At 41.9% G+C, this 10,351-nt stretch overlaps 1 protein-coding gene across 1 annotated transcript in view; it reads left to right on the top strand.

The window, feature by feature from the left end:
- The window catches only part of Gpr39 (G protein-coupled receptor 39), a 194,944-nt gene that overhangs the window by 9,997 nt on the left and 174,596 nt on the right, over positions 1-10,351 (top strand). The window lies entirely within an intron of this gene.

Below are 10,351 nucleotides of genomic sequence, written 5' to 3' on the forward strand. Positions count from 1 at the left end.
GAGTTCAGAGGCAGATTTTCCCCCAGAGCCCTAGGAGAATAATTCAGCATTCAGTTTGAGACCTTGAACAGAGGTCCCAGCTATGTTGTGCCCTAATTAATAAATAGGTGCTGTCTTAAATTACTGTGTTTGTGATCATTTGCTGTTTAGCTATAGAAAACCAAAACTCCTTTGAACTCTGGTTAAGGGGCTTCCCGGTAAACACATGCTTTAGTTAGACCTTCCAAGACAGGTCTAATCTCTAGAAATTTTTCTCTAAAGAGTCTTACCTAAGGACTGCCTGGGCCAGTCATTTACTACCTCATCATCCATATATTGATCAATGATCAACGATCAATGATCAGAAAATTTGTGCTCAGTGAGCAAGAAGTTCATTGCACCCTAGAGCACCATGGAATGTGCACTGGACTTTCAGACTCATGTTTCAGGAATTCAAAATTTGCAAATATAAGTCCCACCAATGGTATTTTTGGAATCCTAGATACCTTGTTCATTAAAGAGGAGAATGATATGGGATACACTTAAAATTATCATTCTTTTGGTTAATCCATCTCCTTATAGCCTGGCACTTGGGTTCTGGTTATGTGCCTGATGAGTTTGTTAATATCTGCATGGTTTTGCCTTTTCCAGAGTGTTCCTCACCAGACTATCTCCTTCATTATTAAGCTTCAAATAGCAAAAGTAGTTGGGAACGGAAGCCATCCACAGTGCTGGAAGACAGTCTGAATAAAAAAGATGTCTTGGGCTAACAAACTTTACCATTTTTTGGCTTTAGGGTTTCTGCCAACTTAGAAACTTGACAACATTTCCTGTTTGCACTTACTGTGTATAGCATCCATCCTGGCAGGCAGAGGGCTTTCCAGACATCTCATCCCACTGTTTTACACATATCAAGTGTGGCTGTGTAGTTGGCCAGCAGTGGTGTTACCAGAATCTGACAGACAGAGATTGGGAAGTGAGGCTGTAGCATTAAGTTGCCATTGTACTTGTTAAATGTCTAACTGGCTATGAAACCAAAAGCGTGCAGAAGTCGGAGTCGGGCCCAGTAGGGAAATGATGAGGTTCATTGAACATGCAGAGAAAAGCCATCCTCTTTATCTAATGAAGGAGAAAAAATTTACCCTACCTTAGAAATCAAACATTCCACACAGGGTGTGTGAGTAGAGCAGAAGTCATTTGGCTTTATATATTATAATTCTTTGGAAGACAGGATATACTGAGCAGAAACACAGTTTTCTGGGAAATTTATGAGTCTACTTTCTATATACTGCCATGCTGAAAAATTAAATATCATGTCGAAATGACAGCTGTGTATTTTCTATATTTAAAAGACAGCTGATGGGTTGTCACTATTTTTCAAATTCAAGTTTGTCTTGACAGGTGACAAGTGGGTCACCTTAGTGATTGAGGGTTGCTGTCTAGAGGATGGAAATTTCTGTAGAAGCCAGCTCTTCTCTTTCTTGGGCCTGGCGTTTTCCTCATTATTGTGAGCCCACTTCCACCAGGTAGGCTGCCTGGACTGGCTTGACCCTGCTCTAGTCACACTAGCTAATCATCCTGTTGCATTCGGAAGTTCACTCACCAACTATTAATAAAACTTAGACTGTGAATCATATCTATAGAGATCAAGACTTTGCTGTCCCCTTTCAAGGAACTTAATATTTTTCTAGTCGGGGCATCAAAATATTGAGGTGGAGCTTTCTAGAGATTTTAAAATGTGCTTTGTAAAGAGCAAAGGCTAGTGACTGTTTATGAAGCAAGCTAGTACTTGGCTCCAGAATTTTTAATAGAGCAGTTAATTGGATATCACTCCAGAGCTGTTGCCTCCACCTTCAATTCACAGTAAGTTCCATGGACCAGCAGCATAAGTATCCCCTGGGAAATGGTGAAATTGAATTTGAATCTACATTCTAAGCAGATACCAGTGAGTACAGTGCCCTAATGCTGAAATACGAGGTGAATGATCCCTAGCAGTTGGAGAGGGTTCTTTACCTTGAAATGACTGGGAAAGGATGAATTGGGAATGATGAAACTCACCAGATGTGATAAGAGCTATCAATTGCTTGTTGTGTAGTTTAACAGGTGGGAATATATTTTACCACATATAGGTACAGGAAACTTCCCATTACTTTATTGTTTTAAAAATGTAGCTCCAAGACTATATATGTAAGGTGGTGAGAATTTTATTCTCAGGAGCAATTGGTGAGTGAGGGACTTCTTCTTCCTTGTGTTGTATTAAAATTCAAGGGGCTTATGAGGTATCCCAAAATGAGGCATTTGGCCCTTTGTTCAAATACTTCCTGTTCTTCCTTTTGTTCTATCATTCTGCTGCCCGAGCATGGGACCAGTCAGTCAAAGGACAGCCTTTATAGTTCATTTTCATTTCTCCTAACACCACTCATAAGGCTATAATTATCCTCACTTTACAGAATTGTGTAGGTCATCAGCCACTGGCATTTGATCCGGGCTCTCGTACCATCCAAATTCTTTCCCTGAGTGGAGAGAAGGCTCTGAAAGGTGGATAGGTTCCAGCTATGGTCTTTATGTATGGTGAGGATGGAAGGGAAGAAAGCGTGATGCTGAGTCTGGAGAAAATTGTTTTGCTTTTTGGTTACTGAGCTGCTGTTGAGCATCCTTCTTGTGTTCAACAAAGTCCATATTTTTGAGTTGTACTTCCCTAAGACAGTGGCCAGAAACTTGCTTTCCCAGGATCCTTTGCAGATGGAAGGTAGCATTGTTACTACCTTGGCTGAGCTAATCACAAACTGGCATGAGATTCTAATTAGGAAGGGAATAACAGAAAGGAGCCACATGGATTTTGGGGGACAAGGACAATATGTAATAAGTGTCCCTGAGGGAGAGCAGGCAAGGACTAGGGGGTAACATCTTGGGCCACATGTTAGCAGCACCTTTGTGTCAGTACAGTCTGGTGGCACAACCTGATAGATTCCTGCCCGTATACCACATTTTCTGGCTCTCCTAGGAGTCATGTAAAATAAACAATTGCTTCATTTCCACTTGAAACTGGAAAGGGCCTTGTTTATGCATAAAATAAGCAATTGCATAGGATAGAAGGGCCTAGAAGGGGGAGTGAATGATGAATTTAGATTGAAAAGTAGGTTGAATCAAATGTAGATAGTAATGCTGCAGGATTCAGAGGACATATTTGAGGTAATAGAGAGCCATGGAAGTCTTGAGAACAGGAGTAGCAGGAGGAGACCTATGATGTGGCCATGGTGTGCATTACAAGCATGCAGATGTACCTTGAGGGGTGCAAGTATGGAATTGGTTATGGGTTTTGGTGATGGTAAATAGAAAGGCTGGATCATGAAGGGCTGTAGACGTCAACTCTACTATACATTACAATCACCTGCAGAGAGTTAAATAATGTTCCACTCCTGCCCATTTATGGCAAATATTCAGTAGAGGGTGGGACCTGGGCATCAGAATTATTTATGCCTGCAGGTGATTCCAGTGTGTATTTAGGGAATGGGGAGAGAGGGAGATGGAAACACAGCTTGGGCTGTGGAACCTTTGAACTTGGTAGTTTTACCAAAGTTTTGGACAGCAAGCCAACAAATCCGATCCTGAGTTAAGAAGTGAAAAGGAATTTTTTTTGGAAGTATAAGAGATAGCTCAAGGAAAGGCTAAAGAACCAGAATGGTCAGGGATCTAGGGAACAGAAATTCACAGAAACTGACTGGTGCTGGGCTCCACCACAAGGTAGTATCATCTTTGGGCATTTTCCCATCTTTGTGGTCCCTCCACGCAGGATCAAATTACCACAGATGAAAGCTTCTTAGACTGGCTTGTTGCTCATCTGCCCACTGGATGCTGAGGTTAGGACAGGTGATTGATAATGCCATCAAGACCACATGCAGCGAGAGGTGTGGCCTCAAAAAAGTGCATACCCTTGTTGGTCCCAGGAGAGACATTGTAAAGCCAGGGGGCAGAAAGAAGGAACTCCTGGCTGGGAACAACACCATCATCATCAACTTTCTTCTCTGCTATGTGCAGTCATTTCTCCGACTTTATTTTGTGCACAGCATTTAAAGAGAAAATTACAACAAATCTGTTGTGCATGTTTTAATTGTCTTTATCTGTGATTTGGAATTGGGCAGCAGTCAGGACCAAAAATGACTCCAAATGGTTTGCTTGCAACATGGTCTGAGAACATTTATGGACAGAAAACAGAAATGATATACAGAAAGCTGAAAAGTATAGAGATAGCTTGATTAGTTAAATCTTGGCATTTATATACTTTTTTAACATCATTTGAACAGTTGGCTGTCTATGGTTGACTGAAGCTCAGCTGCTATGATTGACTAAGACATAGCTACTTGTTACAAGAATATGTTCCAGTCTGTTTATGCATCAAGTTGGAGAATAGTTCACTATGTACAAAGAATCCTTTAGACCAAACTTAAAATTATATATAGAGACAACCAAACTTAATTTAACAGCAGTTATGTCTCTGTTATGTCTCCATCCCCACTGCTGAGTCCTGGGTGATGTTTCCCCAGATCTGGCCATCTCAGTGTATGAGCAAGTTAGTCGGACACAGAAGAGGGACCAGCAGCACAGACCCCCCACTTGTAGAATCTGGTTAATGTCAAATCCACAGGGTGTGTTATTTCCTGTCTGGGACCCTGGCTCATTCTGCCAGGTCACTGACCAGGTGTCAGAGGGTTGCTTTTCATCACCACAAAATCAGTTTGAGTTGAACCTTGACTTGGCAAACAAAGGTCTCTAGCTGTGCTTGAGATACACCCTCTGCTTCTAGGTAGCAGTCTCTTCTCTTGAGAAATTTCTAGCTATCTTAAGATGATATTGGCCTTCAGCCAGGATTCCTTTCTTTAGATAAAAAATCCCACCTTTGATGTGAAGGACATTTACCATAGAAAGTATGGAATAAATGAAGTGCATTTGTTGTCTTTTAAAAAGTTATTTAAGAAAGAAAAGCCAGTAATGTGTAAAAAGCTTTGTTCAGAAATATTTTTGATTGGCCATTGAGTATAATATCAACTAGACTCTATCACTGGGGTAGTTGCTGTTTTTTCCCCCTGCAAGTTTAGAAAGAGAGGATGCTCCCCAAAGCAGTTCCTCATAGATGCTACTACTGTTGGTGGTGTTTCCTGCACGGGATCTGTCATACCAGCTGTCATACCTCGAGCGAGCCTTCCTCTTAGGACCTGGCTGAGAGCTGGATGCATCAGGAATACAGGAGCAGGTATGACGTGGGTCAGTTTCCCATTCAGAGGACAAGGCCTTAAGTTTGTTAGTGTGTCTTGAGTGTGTCAGGGAAGGCAAGGGTGATATGTTAGTTTCTTGTAGCTGCGGCAACAAATCATTACACAGTTGATGGATTAAAACAACAGCAATCTACTCTCACATTTCTGGAGGCCAGCTGAGCCCATCAAGATGAAAGTGGGGCCTTAGAACCTCCAGAGACTCCAGGAGAGAGTCCATTCCTTGACTCTTGCAGTTTCTGATAGCTTCTCGCACTACTTGGCTTATGGTCATCCCTCCAGTGTCTTAAGACTAGGTCCCCTGAATCCATCCCTACTTTTTTTTTTTTGTCACCTTCTCTTCTGTCTTAGTCTACCTGGGCTGCTCTAACAAAGTACTACAGATTAGCTAATTTAGAAACCACAGAAATTTATTTCCCATAATTCCAATAGCTGGGAACTCTAAGATTAAGGTGCTGAGATCTAGTAAAGATCCACTTTCAGGTTGCAAACTAATGACTTCTTGCTGTGTTCTCACCTCATGGAAGAGGCAAGAGAGCTCTCAGAGCTACTTTTATGAGTGCATTAATCGCACTCTGAGGGTTTGGATATGGTTTGCATGTGTCCCCCAAGGGTTCATGTGCTGAAGCTTAGGCCTCAGTGTGGCAATATGAGAGGTGGTAGGACCTTTGTGGAGAGAGGCTTAGGGAGAGATAATTTGATAATTGTGGATTTTGCCCTCTAAAGGAGTGAATGCTTGTTTCTTGAGCTTACTTAGTTCTTGTTATAAAAAGAGCAAGACTACTCTGGTTTCTTGTTTTGCCATGTGAGTTCTCCCTCTGGCACATTCTTATACCATGATAGCCATCTACCATGTAGGCTGTAGCCAGGTGGGACCTCACTGGCAGGCAAGTAGGTGGGGCTTCCTAATCTTCAACTTTTAGCTTTTGAGTTAAGTGAACCTCTTTTTTGTATAGTTACCTGGGTCTTGAGTTTTTGGTTAAAAATGTAGAAATCAAACTAATGGCATAGTCTCTGGCTTTGCTATCTAATCACTATCTATAAAGGTTGTTTTTAATAACATCATCTAGTGATAAGGTTTGCAGTATATGATGAGCCACAAACATTCAGACCATAGCATTCTCACTGTGTGTCAAATTTCTCTCATTTTCCCCCTTCTGAGAATGCAACGGATATATTTAGGGTTTTGTGTTGATTATCCAGGATAATCTCTTTACCTTAAAATCCTTCATCACTTCTGCAAATACCCTTTTCCTTTATAAGCTAGCATCTATAGTTTCTAGCAGATAGGACCTAGTATTTTAGGGGAACATTTTCCAGACTGCTATAGACAACAAAAGAATACCAGAAAGTATAAATTTAATGTAGTATGTAAACATAGACTCCCAATCTACAGAAAGACACTGTGAAACACAACAAAAGGCCTGTATGTTCTAATCTCTTTTGTACCACCTGCAAGCCTGTATGACTTGGGGCAGAGTACTCATCCGTCTGGGTCCTCAGTTCCACCATCTGTCAGACAGAGCTCCAACCTCAAAGGTTAATTTGCTGTCCACTGGGAGTACTTGGAGGACTCCAGTGCCATGCCTGGCATGTGGTAGATTCTCAATAAAAACGAGTTTGCTACAGTGACCTTGTGATAGTATAGAAAGTATTCTGGCTGAGGTAAAGAAAACTAAGTTCTAGTTCTTGTTGGTCCATCAACTTGCATCATTTTGAGCAAGTCACAGCCTGTTTCCTTCTGTGAAGCAAGAAGGGGGTAAACTTGAAAAGTTTATCCCAAGTCCCCACAGAAATAACACAAATAGGGAATCCAGGTTCTAGGGTTCAGCACTCTGCAGAGTAGAAAAATCTGTGAAGTCTCCCCTGTATTATAAAGACGCATGTACATTTGCAGTTCATTCCATTATATGTTATTGCCTGATTCAAAATAAAATGTTTTAAGTTCCTTTTCCAAAAAATACAAGTGACAGCTTAGGAACGGAGCTCCAGGATGGCTTCCCAGAGAGTCTGGAATGCTCTTGGAGGGCCCCAGATATGTGCTCATCCCAGATGGAGAGATTTAGGCCCAGAGGCTCCCAGAGGTTCCTACACTCTTAAAATTGTTTGCCTTTGACTGTTTTTCTGTGAGAAGTTCCATGAAGAGCAAAAGAAGCTTCTGGCCCCTGCAGTCGATGCTGGGTGGGAGCTTTTGCTAAATGACCACATTGTTTTCTTCACCTACCTGTAAGACCAACTCATTATTGGCCATGACAATCAATATATCAAAATAAAAATTTGGAAGACTGTCATCAAGCCAAGCTTTATTTCCAAAAACATAAACTCTGCCCCGAGGAGGGAAAGATGATGTTCATTGTGAAATAAACTGTTGACAGCTTAGCCATTATTTATGCCACGCTGGCCCATCTGAGACGTAGGCACCAAGGTAACCAATTGTTTCCAGAAGCCATATTCCCAATGCCCATTAAAACTTGACGTGCTGAAATCATGTTCTCTTCATTTTTCCCATTTTAATGATAATAATGAGAATGGCAGAATGACATTCAGAATTTATATTGCACTCCTCTGTGTGGTGCTCTAAGCGTTTTATAGACAGTGTCTCATCAGTCCTCATCACAGAGCTGTGAAATGTTGGTAGGAGGTAATATTTGTAATTGTGTTTGGCTTAGTAAAGAGCCCTTGGGCTGGAAGAAATTTCGTGATCTGGTATAATGTTGCCTGTGGGCAGTTCAGGCTGGGAACTTGGTGACGGTTTGACTCTTCTGCCTCATGCATCTCTCTTTGCCTCAGTTTCCATTGGTCAATTGGGATGACAGTAGTCTCCTCTTCTTGCTGTGATATTATGTGACTGACACTGTTATGTGGCTGGCATTGTTTCTGTACTTGTCCTATATAGGTGTTTTGTGTATTGTTGATTGAATTCTTGTAAAAATCCTATGAGGTAAGTGCAGTCATTTACACTTCTGAAGCACAGAGACTTTAAGGAACCTGCCTAAGTTAGCCCAGCAGTTAAGAGGTTAAGGTGGATTTGAATCTGGGCAGGCTGGCTGCAGCGCTTGAGACGGTAACCATCTTGTTACAGTCGCTTGAATTTTGATATTACAACACAGTACACACGCACGCACACACAGAGTGCATAATAAACAAAAGTTTCATTACAGGATGTTCACTCTTTCTTACATTAGAATGTGGAGTGCATTTTTTTTATTTTCTATGCATTTCACTAGCAAAAAGGCCAGACTTTACCAATGGTTTGAGAAGCTTTGAATTCTGGCATACTCCTCCTTGGCTACTCATGGGGCTGAGCTCAGGACGAGAGATGCAGGAAGTGTGTTATTGGTGGGAAGAGACCAGGAAATGTGAAGAGAGGGCCCCAGTCTGTCCCCACCTCCTCAGGAAGCCATTTGTGTCTGAGCAAGTGTGTCTGGGTCCATAGGAGCAGCACCACAGGAAGGGTGCTTCTCATCATAAGGTCTTTGGGGTCTTTCTGGCCTAAATATCTGGGCTTTAGCTGGAAGTTTAACCCAGATTTTACTTGGTTTACTGAGAAGCCATTGTGTGCAGGAGTGCTGAGATCTGTCTGGGAGGGCTACAGAGAAACACAGGACATGATTTTTCATTGCAAGAAAACTGTAAGCCGAGAACCAGGGGCAGGTGCGTGGGTTTAAGCATAGATTTTGGAGCTAGATAGCTCTGGGTTCAAGTGTTATTTATCACTTAGTAATGTGATCTTTCAGCACCTGCCTCTGGGCTACAATTAACGCTTGAGTTGATGAAGCTGGAGAAAAACATTAGCTGCTATATTGCTATATACTGAGAGTCACGTGTGTCAGTGAGCAGGAGCTGGGGATGAGAGTTCCAGGAAGGTATGGATGTGCTTAGGGGTCAACAAAGCCTTCCTGGGGAAGGCAGCATTTGACAGTAGGAGTGGGCATCTTTAGTGACTGGTCAGTGGTGAAGACAAACAAATATGCAGCTAAGCATGATGGAGGATGCTTGTAATCTCAGCACTGAGGGAGGTTCAGGCAGGAGGATGGAAATTTCCTGTCCCATTTGAACAACAAACACGAATCTGTCTGAACATAAAAAAAGGTCGGGGGGGGGTGACGATATAGTTCAGTGGTAGAGCACTCCTGGGTTCAATCCCCAGTACTGCAAAACAAAAACAAAAGAAAACATCCCCAAACTTCGAAACAACAATATGAGAACAAAAACCAGGTATGCAGGGTCCAGCACTGTGGTTGAGTCGTGTTCGTGCATAGTCATCAGGTCCCAGCCTAACTTAAATAAAAGGATCCTGAACTGAGTCATGAGTCTTAACTGCCCCAGTAATCTGGGTCACTGGCTTACAACTACTTAATTCCCTTAGGTCAGGGTCCAGCCAACTACACACTGACAAAACCAGTTTGTGTGCAGTTCATGCTTTTAAAGTGATGTGGAAAAGACCATTCTGTGAACTTGACTTATGTGGTTCAGCCATACCTAATGTACTCATTCTCTAGTCCTTTAATGAAACAATTTTAGAGGTGGAGTCTGAGGAGTGGAGCTTTATGCCTCCAAATTCTAGTTTCAAGTGAAAGTCTGTGCTTCTGAATCACCCTTTAGTCATTCTCCCCACCCTCCTGTCCCACCTTGAGGGCACACAGAACTGGTACCCTGGAGAGGAGAAAGCGCACAGGCAGTTGCTCATTTCCTTGCTGCTTGGCTGTCAGGAGTTCCCTAGCTCTACCCTGGCAGCACTTAGCATGTACATGTTTAATTCTTTTGACATGTGGTGTGCCCATAATTAGTGCCAAATGTCAGAATGCTAGGCTGTGGCTCTGATGCCGTTTATGATAACATTCATAAAAATATTACCTCATCATGCAGCTTTCCAATTTTCCAACACAAATAACTCAGGAGGCCAAATAGCAAGCATTTCTCTTCATGCTCCGATTGACCATTTGTAATATGTGTGTGATGTGAAATTTGATCTCGATAAGTAGTTAAACCTAGAAAATCACAATGTAGTCAAGCCCATCACTAGTTTTAAAAATCAAGGGGGAAAAAAAAAAAACAACCAAAGATGAGTAGCTCCTTTTTTTTTTTTTTTTTTTTTTTTT

This window comes from Fukomys damarensis, unplaced genomic scaffold (assembly GCF_012274545.1).
Source record: "Fukomys damarensis isolate Sample0158 unplaced genomic scaffold, DMR_v1.0_HiC HiC_scaffold_29, whole genome shotgun sequence".
Lineage (NCBI taxonomy): Eukaryota > Metazoa > Chordata > Mammalia > Rodentia > Bathyergidae > Fukomys > Fukomys damarensis.